Raw genomic sequence first — 19,300 nt, forward strand, 5'->3', positions numbered from 1 at the left:
ATCCATATATTATTTAAATATTATAATACCTTTTATTATTATCTTGAGATATCAATTAAATTTAGACTAGTTTTTGCATAGAAAATATTTGGTTGAGATCACAGAATTAATCTTTTTTTTAATTAGACCAATAATAAGCAACTTATTTTTAATTCCTAATTATTAGAGAAAACACACTTTTTATTTTCTCAAAAACAAGTTATACTTTAGATATTTTAATTACCACAACTATATAATTTCTTCCAATTTAATTTGCACTTTGAACTTTTAAAGCTGGCAAGTCAAATATATTTTGCTTTATATTTCTGAGAAAAATACAAGACAATCAATTAAGAGCTTCAATTCTGTCCTCTAGATTTTTTATGAGGCAAATTTAAACTTTACTTTTTTATTTTTATAAGTAAGCAAACTTCCACAAAAATTTTGCCACAGGAATTTGGAGGAAGTTTGTAGCCATTCAAATGCAAGTTACCACATTCCTTAGCTTACTGGGAGAGTGGTCTTCCTTATAGGATTGCCTTGTGTCTCTTTCCTACCCCCACATCAAGCTTACTTTGGGAGAAGTTTCAACAGATCTGGCCACACATTTTTTCATGCTTAAAAGATAAAGACAGATCTCAAAATTTTTTTCTTTCTCTTTTGCTTTCTGAAGTAATAACTATCACCCAATTTGGTCAAGATAACACCTAGTTTGCAGGTTCTTTTATAACTTTTAAACAAAGCATTAAGTAATCTCATTTTCGTAGAGCAGATGGCTCTGCCCTCTCCTGTCACCTTTGAATTTCTCCGCACCAGAGGCGGTTTCAGCAGTGGAGTCTCATTTCTTATTACAGATTTTAAATTCCAAATACAAACTAAGATTTTAATTTGAACAAGAAACCACATTCTTTAAGTTTACAAACCAAAAATCTATAATAAAGTTTACTTTATATTTATAACCTAATTCTTCCCCATTAGCCTGGCTGAAAAAAGACGTTCCCACCCTGCTTACAGTTCGTGACGCTGCAGCTGGCCGTGGGCTTTGAGTGCGGTGAATTTCCCTCACCTTTTTTCTGGTGAATCTTCCCTCACCTTTTTTCTGGTGAATTTTCCCTCACCTTTTTTCTGGTGAATTTTCCCTCACCTTTTTCTGGTGAATTTTCCCTCACCTTTTTTCTGGTGAATTTTCCACACCTTTTCTCGGTGTATTTTTCCTCCTTCGCTCTAGGCGAAAAATACCTTCTCCTCCAGAAGTCCCGCGTTGAAGGCGCCAGATATATGACTCTCTTTCCCAGCCAGCGTAGAAAGAGTTCCAATTCAGGGTTCAGCTTCTGGAGAAGGGCCGCACACAAATGAAGAGACTTGAAGAAATTTAATTTGGCAATTTGGGGGGCCAGGCGGTAGTCCAACTCTAGTGGGAAAACTACGACTGCTCTGGCCCTGCCATCCCCTTTTATTGAGGCTTAACAGCTGCTTCAACTTAACATAATCTCAACTAAAGGTTAAAAGCAATTGAGGTTGTTGACCAGCCTTCCTGGCTTCCTGTCAACATCTCTTTCCCAGCTGAAAAAGATTTAGTTTCCAGCACGTCTTACCCAGTAATTTGTTAATATTTTAAAACTAAACTACATATGTTAGTTTTTGAATTAGTAGGCATAGGTTAGTCAAAAGATTCTCTTTTTATCCTTTTAATGTCTGTAGGATCTATAATGGTCCCTCTTTTATTCTCTTATTGCTAATTTTTGTTTCTTTTCTTTCTTGATTAGCGCTCCTGTGGGCCAGCAGAGAGTGGGTGCCACGGAGTGAATTTCCTGTGTCTGGGGATGACTTGTGTCCCACCAGCCTGCCTGCATCCCACTCGGGGGCCCTTGGCTCATTACCCCTGTGTCCAAGGTGGTGACTGTTACGTATGAGCTTATAAAGATTTAACTTCAGAGGAGGCCATTGGTTCCAGTAAGATCTCCATTATAGGGACTGGGTTGGTTGGCATGGCCTGTGCCACCAGCATCTCACTGAGGGGCCTGAGTGATGACTGTGCCTTGTTGCTGCTGCTAAAGGCAAACCAAAGGTGAAACATGGATCTTGAACACAGCAGTCCTTTCCTGAAAATGCCAAATATTGTTGCCAGCAAAGAGTACCTCATGGAATTTACACTGCAAACTTTAGCTTCGTGATTACCACAGCAGGGGCACACCAGGAAAGGGAGAAACACACTTTAATCTAGTCCAGTAAAATATGGCATCTGTTACTTAATGATCTCTCTCTATAAAAGCCAAGCAACTGGAACAGTGTCCCCCTCCTGGCCCCGCCCCCAGTCATGCCCCCCACATCAGGGATGTGGCTGGCCAGCTCACCACTCGTGCACCAATTTGTGCACTGGGCCTCTAGTATCTCTATATTTCCTCCTCTCTCTAGCCTCTGAAAACTACCGTTCTACTCTCTGTTTTTATGAATTTGAATACTTTAGATTTCTAATGTAAGTGGGGTTATGCAGTGTTTGTCTTTCTGTATCTGGTTTGTTTCACTCAGCATAGTATCTTCCAGGTTAATCCATATTGTAACAAATGCAGGTTTTCCTCGTCTTCTTAAAAAAAAAAAAGTATCATGATTGAGAGTGGAAGCGAGTGAAGGGTACATGCACACAAGAGAAAGAGAAGGTGGGGAGAAAGAAACATAGATGTGAGAGAGACATTGTTTGGTTTGGTTGCTTCTTGCATGTGCCTGGAGGATTGAATCTGCAACCCAGGTAAATGCCCTTGGTAAGGAATCAAACCTATGAACCTTCAGTGCCCAGGCCAATGTTTTAACCACTGGTAAGGGCAGATTTTCTCCTTTTAGAAGACTGAATAGTATTTAATTGTATGTATTTACCACATTTTATTTACCCATTAATTTATCAATAAACATTTAGGTTGCTTCCATGTCTTGGCTATTCGAATAATGCTCCAATAAACATAAGGGTGAAGCTATCACTTCAAGATTTTAATTTACATTCCCTTGGATATATACTCAGAAGAGGAATTGCAAGGTCATGTGGTAGCTCTATTTTAAATATTTTGAGGAATCTCCTTACTGTTTTCATAGTGGCCACACCAATCTACATTCCCATCAACAGTGCACCAGGGTTTTCTTTTCTGGATGTCCTCATCAACACTTGTTGTCTTTAATGTTTTGTTTGTAATAGTCACCCTATCTGGTGTGAGGTAATATCTCATTGTGGTTTTAATTGGCATTTTCTTGATGATTAATGATGTTGAGCTCCTTTTCATATATCTGTTGGTTTCCTTTTGAAATTTATTTAAAAGTCAAAAGTAATTATAAGACTTTACTAGGGGCCTGGTGCACAAAATTTGTGCATAGGGGTGAGTGGATCCCTCAGCCCGACCTGCACCCTCTCCAATCTCGGAGCCCTCAGAGGATGTCCTACTGATTACTTAGGCCTGCTCCCCATGGTTCTCTGCTCTCTGCAGACCTGCCTGCTTGATGCCACTGCAAGTCCTGGTGTCTGCTCTCTGTGGGGGCACTGCAGGGGACTGCTTGCCCCTTGCTGCCATGGCCAGGATCAAGCAGGGCCCTGCTGTCTGCTTGCTCGATGTGGGCCACATTCCAGCACCACTCCCAGCCACTTGTGTGCACACTAGCTTGGAGTGCCTTGGTCCCGGGGATGTTCTCACCCTGCCCCTGGCTGCTCCAGGCCTACATGTGGGCCTATAGGCTCAGAGTGGCCTGGGTCTCAAGGACGCCTGTCCCTGGGATGCAGACCACTTGGTGCTGGCATACACACAAGCAGCCCACCCCCAACTGCTCCACTCCTATGTGTGCAAATTAGCCTGCCATCTTTATTAGGTTAATTTGCATACCCACTCCTGATTGGCTGGTGGGTGTTGTGGAGGTATGGTAAATATGCAGATTTCTCTTTTATTAGTGTAGATTGTTGGGTTTATAGCTCATTCAGTAACATATGATAATGATAGATCAAAGGAGTTGGGGTAACAATAGAGCTACATCGGAGGAAGGAAACAATACTAGATAATAAGTTGAGTGCACTGGAAGAAATAAAGAATATCAGAACTGGTAAATGTGCATGCTTATGAAAAAGACACTTTAAATATGCTTCTCCTTTCCTTTTTCAACTTCTTCCATAGATGCATGATTGTAAAGCAATACTTGTAACACATTGTTGGGCCTATCACATATGTAGATGACATATGTGACAATAATCACATGATAGTGAGAATGCATAGAACTGTATTGGAACCATAGTCTTAGTATTTTGCTGGAATTAAATTAGTATTAATATGAAGTTGATTGTGATAATTAAGATGCATATAATCTCTAGAGCAAACACTAAGAATATAGCTTTAAAAAGTTAAAACATCAAGAAAGGAATTTAAAAAAAGTAAGTAATTCAAATGGCATACTATAAAAATCTGTTGAACAGAAAAGAAGAAATTAAGGAAGAAACAAAGCAGCAAAGGGATGAGATATAAAAAAATTGCGTCCTGGCTGTTGTGGCTCTGTCATCCAGTACACCAAAAGGTGGCAGGTTCACTTCCCAGTCAGGGCACATACCTAGGTTTCAAGTTGAATCCCGAATCAGGGTGCATACAGGAGGCAACCAATTGATGTCTCTCTCTCTCTCTTCCTCTTTCTCTCTCTCTAATAAAAAATAAGTGAAGTAACGTATCCCCAGGGGCTCTGTGTTCTGGAATGGCACTGCTTGGTCCGGAGGCAGGTTGCAGGCTGCTGGTGCTGGGCCGAGGAGAACAGTGAGTCGGTTTGGCATTGGCAGTCGGGGTCCCTGCAATGATGAGTGCTGCCTGCCAGGGAGTTGTGTCCACGGGGGTGAAGCATTCAGCCTCCCCAGATGACGATCTTGGATCTAGCGATTGGGAGGCAGCAGACTTTGGTAATGAAGAAAGAAAACAAAAGTTCTTTAGACTTATGGGTGCAGGAAAGAAAGAACATACTGGTCCTCTTGTTATAGGAGACCACAAATCAACATCTCACTCCTGAACAGGGGAAGAAGACAAGAAAATTAATGAAGAGCTGGAGTCTCAGTATCAGCAAAGTATGGACAGCAAATTGTCAAGAAGATAGCGAAGACACTGTGGACTTGGCTTCAGTGAGGTAGAAGATCATGGTGGAGAAGGTGATGTGGCGGAGATGATGATGATGATGATGATGATGATGATGATGATGCAGCACCTGATCCTGAAAGCCCAGGTGACTTTGAAAGTGATTCAGAGTCAGAGAAAGAAGAATCTGCTGAAGAACTCCAGGCTGCTGAGCACCCTGGTGAAGTGGAGGATCCCCAAAAACAAAAAAGATGCAAAAAGCAACTATAAAATGACATTTGTTAAACCCAATGGTTCATAACTCCCAAACACTTAGTCTTTGATTAAAAGGAAGCCTTATTGTTATAACGCACAGTGGAGGACAACTTATAGAGCACAGGCCTTTGCTTTATAATTTTTAAAAAAGCCCTTTTAAGTAATTACAAAGAGTGTTTGCTTTCAATGCCATGGGTTACACTTTTATGGGCATGGTTAAAATCAATTTTATAAAGCATAGGAGTTGTGTAAAATAAGAAATAAATACAATACTTAACTCCCTTTCATATTAGCATTATCAAGTCTCTAATTTCACCTTTTTATCCCTTCAAATAGTTGAGGGAGACACTATTATTTTGTTTGTTTATAGTAGCTGTCTTTTTTGTGTTCATATTTTTCTCATAAAAATGTGATGTGTTTATGAAAAGAATTATTTTATTATACTTTGTTATATCGGGTCTAGTAATAATTAATGTCGTTTTTAAACATTCGTTTAAAATCTTGCTTGGTGTTGACTTGTATTGACATAACCTTCAAAACGTGGTATCTACAGAACGTGTGAAGTGCAATTAACAAGTTTTGCTTGAAAAAGTTTGTGTTTGGTTTGGTTTTTGTTGCAAAACTAGGGCTAAGAAGATGGCGGATGAAGAGCATATTCGGCACTGCATGCTTTACGAGTTCCAATTAGGAAGAAAGCAAGTGAGGCTGCAAAAAACATCTGTAGTGCTCTTGGTCAAGATGCAGTTAGCGCCAGAAAATGCCAGCATTGGTTTGAGAAATTTCACGAGGGAAATTTTTCGTTAGATGACAAGAGTGGTCGAGGCCGTGTGTCCAATTTTGATCAAGAAGCTCTTCAAGCTCTTTTGGTGCAAATTCCTCAAATTACCCAACAAGAGCTTGCGACAACTTTAAATTGTTCACAAAAAACAATTTCCAATCAATTGCGTGCACTTGGCAAAGTCCAAAAGTTTGGAAAATGGGTTCCTCATGAGTTGACCGACAACAACCGTAATCAAAGAGTCACAATTTGCAGTTCGCTCCTCTCTTGTCAAAACCGTTTGCCGTTTTTAGAGCAAATTGTTACCAGAGATGAACAATGGGTGCTGTATGTTAATTTGAAAAGGCGGCCTCAATGGTTGGACAAAAATGAGGCTCCGCAGCCCACGCCAAAACCTGACTTGCATGCGAAAAAAGTGATGTTGTGTGTTTGGTGGAATTTTAAAGGAATTCTTCATTATGAACTTTTACCATCTAACCAAACCATTACAAGTGCAGTGTATAGTGCCCAATTGGAAAGGTTAGCCCAAGCTTTAAGAGAAAAAGAACCCGCGCTGATTAATCGGAAGGGCGTAATTCTTCACCACGATAACGCACGACCGCATACTGCAAGAATCACTGCTGAAAAACCGCGCCAGTTGGAATGGGAAGTTCTCCCTCAACCTGCATATTCTCCTGATATTGCCCCTTCCGATTACCATTTGTTTCGTTCTTTGCAAAACTTTCTTCTTGGAAAAAAATTTAATAATGAAGAATGCCTCAAAAATGCATTGACCGAATTTTTTGCATCAAAATCACAAGAATTTTACAACAGAGGGATTAAAATGCTTCCTGAGCGTTGGGCACAAGTAGTAGAAAACAACGGCAACTATATTGTTGATTAAATTTTGTTGTATTGTTTAAATAAATTCGATTTAAAAAAGTATTAGAAAACGACATTAATTATTACTAGACCTAATAGTAGAATTACTCATCACGGATATTTCTGTTGCCAGTAGCAATCTAAAGTAATATTGGCAAATGGTTAGGTAATTAGTTTACTCTTACTGATTCAACTATATTCTTTTGGACCAAAGCAACATGAGAGCAAATAATTTTCAAACCTGTTGGGTTGGAAATACAACTGTCATACATTTGGAATGTTTTATTTCCCATTTTGCCCCTCCACCCCCAAGCTCGTGACCTCACCCCCTGTTGTCTGTGTCCATTGGTTAGGCTTATATGCATGCATACAGTCCTTTGGTTGATTTCTTCCCCTTCCCCCATTCACCCTGCCTTCCTTCTGAGGTTTGATGGTCTGATTGATGCTTCCCTGTCTCTGCATCTGTTTTTGTTCATCAGTTTATATTGTTCATTATATTCCACAAATAAGTAAGATCATGAGATATTTATCTTTCTCTGACTGACTTATTTCACTTAGCATAATGCTCTCTGGGTCCATCGATGCTGTTGGTAAGAGTTCTTTCTTTTTTCCAACAGCGCAGTATTCCATTAGGTAGATGTTCCACAGCTTTTTAATACACTCATCTGCTGATGGGCACTTAGGCTGTTTCCAAATCTTAACTATTGTATATTATGGTGCTATGAACATAGGGTTGCATATATATTTTCTAATTGATGTTTTCAGTTTCTTGGGATATATTCTAAGAAGTGGGATCACTGGGTCAAATGGGAGTTCCATTTTGAGGTTTTTGAGGAAACTCCGTACTGTTCTCCACGGTGGTTGCACCAGTCTACATTCCCACCAGCAGCACAGGAGGGTTCCTTTTTCTCCGAATCCTCACCAGCACTTGTCGTTTGTTGATTTGTTGATGACAGCCATTCTGACAGGTGTAAGATGGTTCCGCATTGTTGTTTTGATTTGCCTCTCTTGGATAAATAGTGACTTTGAGCTTGTTTTCATATGTCTCCTGGTCTTCTGTATGTCCTCTTTTGAAAAGAGTCTATTTAGGTCCTTAGCCCAGTTTTTGATTGGATTGTTTATTTTCCTCTTGGTAAGTTATATGAGTTCCTTGTAAATGTTGGAGATTAAACCCTATCAGAAGGAATCTTCATTAATCTGTTAAGATTATTTTCAGAAAAATAAAACCAACAAAAAGTATTGTACCTATGGTAAATTATTACAAGCTTTCCTCTTGAGACTGGGAATGAGTCAAAGCACCCCATTTCATGGCTTATATGTATAAATATTATATAATGTAAATATTATTTATGTAAATAACATTTACCTTTATAGTTTTATATATAAAATGAAATAACATTTACTATTATGGTTATACAAGTTAAAAAAAGATATAAATAACACAATTAGAAAAAAATACATAAATATATACATACATACATATACATAGTGTGACATAAAAAGGTGAAATTAGAAAGCCCAGAAAGTATTAGAATTAATAAATGATAATTTCAATTTGCTAGATTCAGGGCCAACATCTAATAATAATCACAAATCTATACATTTGTATAAAGCAAACAGAAAAAGCAATTTAATTACAATTTGTTTATTCTAGCACTGACAAATATATTACCTAGACATAAATCTGACCAAGATATGTGACCTCTCCATTAAAAATTATAAAATCTTTTTGAGAAAAATTAAAGAAAATATCTTAAATTTTTTATTTTTTAATTATAGTTGACATACACTATTATAGTACTTTCAGGTGCAGAACATAGTGATTAGACATTGATATGTCTTATGAAGCAATCACCCTGAAAAGTCTGGTACTCACCTGGCATTATACCTAGTTATACAATATTATTGAGTATACTAGATATTAGCCCGGTGCTGCACAAAATTCGTGCACATTAAAAGGGATTTAATTAGAGGAAATATTTTAATATTGCTATTTGCCTTTGTCTCTAATAGAAGTGTCAGAGATGAAAGAAAATTGGTAAAATGTATATGAAAATCTCCCTCCTGTCAGAGTCTTGGGTGCACTGCAGGACCTAGAGTCAAGTCTCCGCCCACCACCCACTTTGAAAATGCAGGAGACCCAGTCCCGCAGGCCCCACCCCCATTGGGTGAGACTCAGACCTGGCCAGCCCCACCCTCATCAAACCCCTCTGGGCATGCCTGAGGTCCCCTGGCCTGAGGCGGGGTGGGGGGTATGGCCTGAAGTCCCCATCAAGCCCCACCAGGCAGGGGGCACAGCCTGAGTCTCCTGGCCTGGAGCTGGAGTGAGGGCATGGCCTGAGGTCCCCTTCAAGCCCCACTGGGCACAGGGTGTGGCCTGAGGTCCCCCGCCCTCGCCAGGCTCCATGCAGCCTCAGATCCCTGCTGTCCGGTCGTGATGTTACAGCGTCCTGGCTAATTTGCATGTTTTCTTTTATATAGATAGATTCCTTAAGTGAAGAGAATAATAAAAGAAGATGTCACAGATAGACTGGAAGGACTGAATATTTTAAAAATGTCTATTCTCCCTGAATTGCATAGGTTTTGTACAATCTCAAACATAATCTCAGAAGAGATTCTATTTCTGGTGGAAGTTGACAAAGTGATTCTGTAATGTAAATGGAAATGCAAAGGGTCAAAAATCATCAGTGCAACATAAAAATTTAAATGCAAGTATAGTTTGTATACAATCTAATGCTGGCTATATTAGCTTTAGGAGTATAATATAGTGATCCAACATTCCTATGCTTCATAATGTGATCACCCTACTAATTCTAGTAATCACTGTCACCACGCAAACCCAGCACAATATGATTGACTATATTTACCTTCACCTTTTCACTCATCCCTCACACTTCCCTATGAGTCTGTTTTTGTTTTATCTTGTTTGTCCATTTAGATGCCACATATACATGAAATCATATGGTGTCTGTCTTTCTCTGCCTGACATGTATCATTTAGGGCAGGGGTGAGGACTCTTTTTGCTGCCAAGGGCCATCTGGATATTTATAACGTCTCTTGTGGACCATAGAAAACTATCCGCTTACAATTATCCTGCTATATTTCCTCAGACATTTAATTAACTCACCCTAATGTGATGGCTGGAACTGCTTCCCTTTGGTGAGGCGTGTGATGTTAGTTGGTTCTAATGATGTTGCTACTTGCAACCGCTTTTCCAGGTTTCTGTTGGTCAGTCTGGAGCGCAGTCCCTCATTGAGGAGGTAATTTTTTAATTATTATTTTTTATGAATGAGGCAATTTATTAACCCAGCATTTGTTCTAATGCTTCTTGTTGGCGGCTGCCACCTGCCCTGCGATTCTGTCCAGATCTCTCTGTCCCTGAGGTGTCAATTTGCGGCCCCCATCCTGATCCTTCTCCACCATTTTCAGCCCCTCCAGGGCTTGGAGGACTCTGCGGGCCACGCTCTTAGAGCCTCTGCTGAAGTGCTGGGCATGACACCGTTTCTCCGCCGTCCTCGATGGATCTTGGTCATGGAGCCAACCCCAGCGCCTCCCCGAAGGTACGGGTGCCGCGCTGTGGAAGCAGCTCGTGTGGAGAACCAATTCTCATCGCAGGGAGCAAGCTCTTTGTGCTTGGCAGCTTCACAGTGTCCACCCATTCAGGGACTTTCAGCTTCCCGGACTTTTTGAGGAAGGCTGCTAGAGCTCTGACCTACTCCTGCTAATTCACGACTTTTACAGTAACTCCGGGCATCGTGCGGCCTCCGCGCTGCCAGCCAGGGGAAAGGGCGAGGTGGTAAGTTTTGAAAAGAACTGCTCACAGCAGCAAGTTGTTCCAAACACAGATGCATATTCCTTTTTTAAAAAAATCTCTATTGCTCAGATTATTACAATTGTTTCTCCTCCCCCCCCTCCCCCATCGCTCCCTTCCACCAGGTTCCGGCCCCACCCTCTGCCCTTACCTCCGCACCCCCCCCCCACTTCCCACCCCCCCTTCAAAACCCCCCCCGCCCCCCCCCCCCCCCCCCGCCCCATTGTCCTCATCCATAGGTGTACAATTTTAATCCAGTCTCTTCTTGCAACCCCACACCCCTTTCCTCCTGATATTATCAATCCACTCCCTTTCTTTGCTCCTGATTCTATTATATTCACCAGTTTATTCTGTTCCTCAGATTTTTAATTCACTTGGTTTTTAGATTCACTTGTTGATATATATGTATTTGTTGATCATAATTTTATCTTTTTTCTTCTTCTTCCTCTTCTTAAAGAATACCTTTTAGCATTTCATATAATACTGGTTTGGTGTTGATGAACTCCTTTAGCTCTATCTTATCTGTGAAGCTCTTTATTTGCCCTTCAATTCTGAATGATAACTTTGCTGGGTAGAGTAATCTTGGTTGTAGGTTCTCACTATTCATCACTTTGAATATTTCTTGCCACTCCCTTCTGGCCTGCATAGTTTCTGTTGAGAAATCAGCTGATAGTCATATGGGTGCTCCCTTATAGGTAACTGTTTTTCTCTTGCTGCTTGTAAGATCTCTCTTTGTCTTTTGTCCTTGCCATTTTAATTATGATGTGTCTTGGTGTGGTCCTCTTTGGATTCCTCTTGTATGCTTCCTGTACTTATAAGTCTATTTCTTTCACCAGGTGGGAGAAGTTTTCTGACATTATTTCTTTAAATGGGTTTTCAGTATCTTGCACTCTCTCTTCTTCTGGCACCCCATAATTCTGATGTTGGTACGTTTGAAGTTGTCTCAGAGGCTCCTTATGCTATCTTCAACTTTCTGGATTCTCTTTTCTTCTTGCTTCTCCAGAGGAGTGTCCTTTGCCTCTTTATATTCCAAATCTTTGACTTGATTCGAGTGATCTTCCAGTCTGCTGTTGGATCTCTGTATAATATTTTTTATTTCAGTCAGTGTATGTTTAATATCTAGTTGGGTCTCATTAAATTTATAGGCCTTTTCTAGGAAATCATTGAAAAACCTTATAACCGAGGTTTTGAACTCTATATTCAGCCTTTTGTTCTCCTTCATCTCTTTCGTTTGAGATCTATTTCCTTGTCTCGGCTTTTTCGCTGCCTCCCTGAGTTGGTAGGATGGCTTTGTGTGCTTGGTGTCCTATATGGCCCAGTGGGTCAGCCTCCCCAGTTACCTGAGGTAGACACTCTTGGTGCTCTCCTTTGTGGACTGCGTGTACAGCCTTGTTGTAGCTAAGTCTTTATTGTTGTTGGTATCACTGGGAGGAATTGACCTCCAGGCCCATTGGATGTATCAGCTGTGTCTACTCTGAGGTACCTTCTGTATTGGAGACAGTCTTATAGGATCAGACTTGCAAAATTGCAGAAGCCTCTGTGCTCAGCTTGGATGGGGCAGAGTCTCAGGACTGAGCCAATAGTCTTGGCTTCCCATCAACTCTGCCCTTGTGTGCTTGCCTGAGTTTCCACCTGACCATCCAGATTACCTGTACAAGAGCATGGGTGCCCCAGGGGCTTGGCCGGAATTGGGTTGGGTCTCTGTAGTCTGGAGCTTCTGACTCCTTCTGCTATGGAGAGGCCGCAGCAACCTCCGTGGTCAGACCTCTCTGTGTTCACTCACTTGCGCGGCTGTAGACCCTGCCCGCTGCGGCTCCCGGCTCCCCCGGTCTCCCAGTCTCTGAATCTCTAGGTGCCTTTCTCTACAGTTTGGACTCCACCCTTATGAGCCTGGATCCACAGGGTTTTGGCCGGTGTTGGGGTTTAGTACAGTTAGAAAGGGTTCAGTGCAATCAGGGACTTCCTTTCCCCTCCCGCCAGCCAGGCATTCAGCCGTCCTTCCTCTCTGGGCACAAGCGTCTCCCTACCTCAGCACTTTGCGGCTCCCAATCTGATCCGTGAGCCTCTCTCCTTCTTTCTATTATAGTTATAGATTTCCCACTCCACCAGCTTTCCTGTGGTTTTGGATGATGTCCATTCTGTCTTTCAGTTTTTGTTTTGAAATTGTTGTGCTGCCATCTTGGTTTCTCTCCTTATTCCTTTAAAAAAATATTTTTATTGATTCCAGAAAGGAAGGGAGAGGGAGAGAGAGATAGAAACATCAATAATGAGAGAGAATCATTAATTGGCTGCCTCCTGCATGACCGCTATTGGGGATTGAGCCCACAACCAAGGCTTATGCCCTTGACCAGAATTGAACCTGGGGCCCTTCAGTCTGTAGGCCGATGCTATATCCACTGAGCCAAACCAGCCAGAAAAGTTGCATATTTCAATACCTGTCTCCTCAAAGTGGGAAATTCATCATTGCTTATTTACTGTAAGGTTTATAGAACTCAAGCAGTGGGGGGTTGTTGTACCTAGCTTTCAGCTCACCATCGCTTTGCAGTTGAATGATTTCCTGTGGTAGGTTATCAGGCACATCAGCTGGTTCCACATTGAATGGTGTGGCAAAGATGTTTGATTCCATCTGTCCTGGGATCTTTCATTAAATGCCTCAAGTAGTTCCGCATATTCAAGTATCGTAGAAGGCTTTTGCCTTTCCAGAGTGGGAAAAGCACCGTGTTATTCCTTTTCAGTTGCACTTTCCACAGCCTTAATTTAGCTTCAAAGGGTCTCACATTTGGCAGCAGGGAGCTGAGAAACTGGTGGGGGCCCTGCGGCTTGACGTTCAGCTCTGAGAGGTCCTGGGTAATGCCACCATGAGCCAGAGCACACAGCCACCTGCTGCCACTGGGTTCCCCACAGCTTTGCCCTTCAGCTCCATGCAGTGCTGGGTTTCATCCCTCAGTGTGTAAAACCTCATGAGCACATTCCCTCGACTCACCCACCACACAATATCACTTCACACAAGACCACCGTACTCTGTCTCTAGAGTCTAGATGCTCAGTAACTTCTTAAACTATTGGCTGTGAAGCCTTTTGCTCTCGACAAAACTTATGCATGACACTATTGTTGACCTCACATTGTTGAGCCACAACAATGATGCCCAGAGACTTTCCTGGCGAATGATGCAGAGAACATAATTAAATCACTTGGGTCAAGACCAAGACCAGTCAGTTCCTTCTAGACTAGGGGTGTCGAACTCAATCAGAGAAGGGGCCAAAATCTAAAATCCAGCCTAAATCGCGGGCCAAATGGTTTACTGAACAGTCATAAACTGTCATTATGATGGAAACGCAGTGGAGTGCAGTGATGACAGCGTGGTGCAGGCCACATTGCAAGGCCTGGCGGGACGGATTTGGCCCGCGGGCCTTGTGTTTGACACATGTGTTCTAGACAAATGCAATTCATTCTTTTCTCAAGCTAACAGTTGCTCCATCTAGAGTAAAGCCACTTAATTTTCAAATGTTAGCTCAACATTTTTTCATAATAAAACAAATCTCTCAAACAAGCCCTCACCTCTTGTAGTGCCAAGCATGGCTTCCAGTGACAGCAGTTCCTCTTGTGTGTCAGACGCTGCAGTTATCCCACAAACAAAAATTGTTATGTCATTGAATCATCACAAGCCAGAGAGAAAACTGGAAATCTGCAGAATTCTTCCGTGTTTTTCCAATATCTTGTGCTAAGACAGTAATCTGATCTCAAATGGTTCTCTGAGACAAGCTGGAACTCTGAAACAGGTTTGGTGCCAACAACTCCGCAGCAGCCACCATGTGTTCCTTCACAAACTCCCTCCCTGTACAGGAGGCCTCAGCTTCCTTGGGGTTAGCTCGCTCACTACACAACTCGCCTGAATGATGTTGTCTCTGTCACGAGGCCTGGTGAAAGTGGCGTGCTGTGATTCCAGCTCTCTTGAAGAGCATTGATTTTATCCAGACGCATTTGGCCTCCAACTCATTGAGTTTAGCATGTTTTGAGCTGTCGTGTCGCTCCAGACTGGCTTTTTCCGTTACTGCTAAGGCACCACCACAAACGAGGCACTCAAGTTTGCCTTTGACTTCAACAACAATGTAATCACTTGTCGATTTCTCTTGGAAAGATGGACGCTCCGCATCAACTTTTCTTTGTAGTTGCCATTTGTAGGATGTCAGACCACTTAAATTGTAATAATTATCCAGTATGTGTGTTGCTAGCAACACGATTATTTTGCTTTGATCGCTGTTCTAATCCTGCATCTTGGATTTGGAACATATACAATGTTCGCATCATCGATTCTTAAGGTCTTTTCTGTGTACTGTAATTTTCTTAATCTTCATCGGAGATTCAGTTTTGCCAGGATTGTTGATCGTGGATATGGACAAAGGTTGGATTGGAGTTATCATTTGTGTTGACAAAGAAGTCGACAACATTGTCATCAATCATGGGAAGCAAGGTCATCAACATCATGAGGAATTATCTCATCTCATCTCATCTCATCTCATCTCATCTCATCTCATCTCATGTCTTTGTCACCGGACTGCTGCAGTTTCGCACAGTGTGTACACTCCCACCCTGCCTGGCACTGACTGTCCTCTAAGTCACTGCAATACAGGCAGATGGACCACGGGAAGTCTAGAAGAAGCATACATGTCTGTCCCTTCATGTATTTGCATGTGCCCTGTCTATCCTGTAATGAACATTTCTTGCTTGGCCCTCAAAATTTATATTATTATTATGATTCATTTAATATAAATTTATGTTGCTATAAAAAAAGCTCCTAGATTTATAGAATTTCGAGTCCCACCTGCGATTGCCTTGGCAGAACCAGACCAGATGCTATGGCAGGCCTTATAATGCCTGTGGGCCGGGTGTTCCCCACCTCTTACTTACTCTAATACCCTCTAGGTCAAGCATGTCAAACTCATGGCCCACAGGTCGCATGCGGCCCACAAATGAATATTTTTTGCGGCCCAGCCAATATAACAGTATGTAAGAAACGTTTTAATAAAATTTCATAACTTAATTTTTATAATATCCTGTTATACATCATTATTAATAAGGAACTACAATGTTCGCTAATGATTGATGACTATAATCATGTTGCATTCATTTCCCTTACGTGCCTGGCACACAATCGCACCATTTCTCTCCACTAATACTAGCAGCAAATATTTTAGCAGCCATCACCATGTTTGACTGACTTGTTTGGCGTTTGCAACAGGAAATATTTTGCTTTCAGATAACAAGAAAAATAGGTTTATTTGTGTTACGCTTATTAATTTGTGTAGTTATTCAGTGTCTGGTAAGTTAATGTTCAAGAAAAAATATTAATTTTTATTAAAATGATCTATTCATTTATTTCAGCCCTTTGTATTTAGTGTGTCTCTATAGAAATAAACCTACATTTGTATGAAAATTGAAACTTTTGTTTTTTTGCAGCCCACATAGACTTAAACCTTGTTTATCTGGCCCATGTTAGACTCTGAGTCTGACATGCTTGCTCAAGATCCATCCATGTTGTTGCAAATGGCAATAGTTCATTCTCCTTTATTGCTGCATACAATGAATGGACACTTAGGTTGTTTCCATGTCTTGGCTATTGTAAATAATGTTGCAAGAGCATAGAGGTGCATGCATTATCTATTCAAATAAACTGATAAATAACATAGAATGAAAAGCATGAAAACAAGGAACAGACTGATGAATCTTAGAGGGAAGAGGGGAGGGGAGGAAATAAGAGATTAATCAAATAATATATATGTATGTATGCATTGGCCACAGACACAGACAATAGGGTGGTGAAGCTCTGGGGCAGGGTGGGAACCAAGTAGAGGCTGGGAGTGGAAGGAAATGAGGGGACATCTGTAATATTCTCAGTAGTAAAGATTTTAAAAAGACAAAATCATATTAAAAGTGAGAACTAAATTACAAATTGATAGTATGTCCTAAAATAAAAAAAAAGGGTCATTGCAAAATGGCATAAAAAAAAGAGTCCAGAGATTGACGACAAGATAAAGTAGGTTAACAATAAGTGATTGTGCTGGGTTTTCTCTGATGCATAACAGATTACCACAAACGACAGGTTAAGGTAACGCACATTTATTTACCCACAGTTTCTGTGAGCCAGAATCTATTCACAACTTAACCTGTTCCTCTACTTGGGATGTCATCCTATCACATTTTCTACATGACATAAGCTCATCAAGGACAATCCATCACCTCCATCATATTACTGGTTGGAAGCAAGTCACCTTTTCCGTTACCTTTCAAGGCAGGAGATTATCCAGGGGTCCCCTTGGAGTGTGTCTCTTGGTTCCCTCTCTGGATTCTTGGTTCTCCTGAGTCATCCTTCTTTGCAGTAGCACTTGTTTGCAGCTCAGTGGTCTATCCATCGATTCCTGCCAAAGGAAACTGGGGAGCCCCATAGCCTCCCAGTTTGTACGGCCTACAATTAAGTCCAGACAGAGCATGTCTTTAAAACTGTGTGAATCCTGTGGATTTTTCGAAATTCACTCTATTGGACAAAAGCCACATATATTAATATATTTGGGGCCATCACTTCTCTATGTTGGTCGTTCTCAGAAGTCTGAGGGACAATAACTGAGAAGAGAGGTGCATCTTCAACCTGAGAGGATGGTGAGGCACAAATCTCCTGAGAGGATGGGGAGCCTCCCCTTCAGTCTCCTGAGGACACTGGTGAGACGCACCTTCAGTCTCTTAGGGCCCCTTTGGGTGACTGAGCTCTCTACCCGAATGATTTTCCCAGATGTGTCTGCCATGACACAGGGACTGATATAGACAGCAGGCAAAAGGAGGTAAACATGTACATGGAGATTCTTAAAGAAGAGAAGACAAGCTGCAACCATGTTGCAGTTTCATTTTCAACTATTCATTGTGAAGGTGATGAGGGACACTCTTAAGGCCCGTGAAGAATTACTGAGCAGTTTTCAATGGTACTTTATGAAAAGGGTCAAATTGTGACAATAAAATAGAAGATGTGAGGGAGAGAACAAGGCAAAGGGCCCTGTTCTAGCTACCACGAGCCACAGAAATGGAGAAAATATATTGAGGAAGTTTTATACAGCAACCTCCAGTTGCTGTATACTAAGTATTCTAGAAAAATGTGTAGAATGAATATAGAAGTCTTTTTTCTTGATTTTAGGGAATACTTTAGTCTTTGGATGGATAATATTCATTGAACTTACAGGCATTAAGCAGAATAACGGAAATGTACAAGTAGTTACATATGTAGTGACGAAAGTTTTGATTATAAGATCAGAAAGAAAATAAAAGCAAACTGATGAAACTCACTTTTAAGGCTACCAGAAAAGAAGCAAAAAAGCTAGCCCAAATAGTTCATTATATATAAAAGGACAGGAAGAAGACAGGAAACAGAGATCATATCTGAAATGTTAGATGCCAGGAAGAAATGGAAAATAAAGGAGGCTAACTGAACGCAGGAAGCTGATGATGCTGGGAAGGCAGTGTGGGAGAGGAGGTCTGGAGATGGAAGAGATAAGGGAGAGGAGAAGACTGCAGCAGAAGCCACGAGCAGTAATGAGGATGCTAGCAATCCCTGTGAGGATGAAGAAAAATCGTAATTGTACACTCTCAAAGGACTAACTTAGGTTTCAAAAATTTCAGAGTTACATTTTGTCTCTTTGGATGTAAAATGGTGCCAAATCACATTCCTTCTACTGGAAGTTCAAGACCCCTCTTTGCAGCTCTAAAGGTATTACCTGGGTGACGTCCACCAGCAGGTGGCGACATTGCACTGCCCCTTCTCCCTCTCTCTCACATCTGGACTGGGAGGTGCCGGCATTCCTGCTAGTGGGTGGCAGGCAGCCCACCCAGCTCTAATTTCCCTGACTGTTCCTTGTTTCCAAAATGTGATGCAATCTGACAGGCTGTTCGGGATGTTTGAGAAGCAAAGAAGCATGAAATAAAGCGGATCCCAACGCCTGCTTTTGCCTGGAGTCCAAGGAGCTCAGTGTTTTACATGTTCTAACAGGCAAGACATTAATACTACAAGCCCGCAGGCTCCAAGCACCTCTGGTGCCTGCACTCTGGAGCAGGCCACTGTCCTTCCTGTGAGCTTCGGTGGTCCCCGTCTTCATATCTCGGAGTGACATTTTACTCTTTATTTAAAGATAGTCAAGAGAATATATGCATATAGTTTAAAAATTGAATAATTGTATTTTAAAAAAATACATTGTATTGATTTTTTTACAGAGAGGAAAGGAGAGGGAGAGAGAGTTAGAAACATTGATGAGAGATAAAGATCATTCAGCTGCCTCCTGCACACCCCCTACTGAGGATGTGCCCACAATCAAGGTGAACTTGGGACCCTTGAGTCCGCAGGCTGATGCTTTTATCCACTGAGCCAAACCGGTTAGGGCTGAATGACTGTATTTTAATAAAACCATAGGAGCTCATTATGTCTTCCCAAACAGGAGCCCTAACTTCAATGAAACACACACACACACACACACACACACACACGTATGGATCAAGGAAGTA

The 19,300-nt window shown here is 41.4% G+C and overlaps 2 pseudogenes; one reads left to right on the top strand and one right to left on the bottom strand.

The window, feature by feature from the left end:
* Positions 1-4,676: 4,676 nt before the first annotated feature.
* LOC118705680 lies at positions 4,677-5,358 on the top strand (annotated as a pseudogene).
* Positions 5,359-10,214: 4,856 nt separating this feature from the next.
* LOC118705683 lies at positions 10,215-10,720 on the bottom strand (annotated as a pseudogene).
* Between the last annotated feature and the right edge of the window lie 8,580 nt (positions 10,721-19,300).

The sequence above is a fragment of the Pipistrellus kuhlii genome, unplaced genomic scaffold (assembly GCF_014108245.1).
Source record: "Pipistrellus kuhlii isolate mPipKuh1 unplaced genomic scaffold, mPipKuh1.p scaffold_m20_p_5, whole genome shotgun sequence".
Taxonomy (NCBI): domain Eukaryota; kingdom Metazoa; phylum Chordata; class Mammalia; order Chiroptera; family Vespertilionidae; genus Pipistrellus; species Pipistrellus kuhlii.